The sequence below is a fragment of the Corvus brachyrhynchos genome, unplaced genomic scaffold, assembly GCF_000691975.1.
Source record: "Corvus brachyrhynchos isolate BGI_N302 unplaced genomic scaffold, ASM69197v1 scaffold203, whole genome shotgun sequence".
Taxonomy (NCBI): domain Eukaryota; kingdom Metazoa; phylum Chordata; class Aves; order Passeriformes; family Corvidae; genus Corvus; species Corvus brachyrhynchos.
In genome coordinates this window covers 1,160,323-1,160,702 of record NW_008237408.1, presented here as the reverse complement: position 1 = coordinate 1,160,702, position 380 = coordinate 1,160,323, and the positions used below count along the sequence as shown (strand labels likewise).

The 380-nt window shown below is 52.4% G+C and overlaps 1 long non-coding RNA gene across 1 annotated transcript in view; it reads right to left on the bottom strand.

Moving 5' to 3' along the window:
* LOC108445875 overlaps nt 1-380 on the bottom strand; it is a 2,181-nt gene that overhangs the window by 862 nt on the left and 939 nt on the right. The window lies entirely within an intron of this gene.

Genomic DNA, 380 nt, shown 5'->3' with positions numbered 1-380 from the left:
AGCTGGGGGGGGACAGCATTACCATACAAAGGGAACAAATGACATGTTTATCCCTCCAAGAGATTTACGCCCGGCCTCGCCCTGCAGACACAGCGCTCCCCCCCTTCTTCTCCCCGGCACTTTTGATTTAAATTATAAGGATTAAAAGGAGAGGGAGGCGGAGGGGAAAAACACACAAACAGCCACCGGAAAAAAATAATATATCGTAATAAAGCTTTAAAAAACAAAGGAAAAGAGCGGCTTTGCCCCAGCATCCCCCCCCACCCCCCTCCGCCGGGGGAGCAGCGTGAGCCCCGGTGACCCCAAGACCTGCCCTTGCTTTTAGCAGAGAAAAACCCCATCGCTCTGCGGAGAAAAGGCGAGAGAAAAGGCAAAGCACA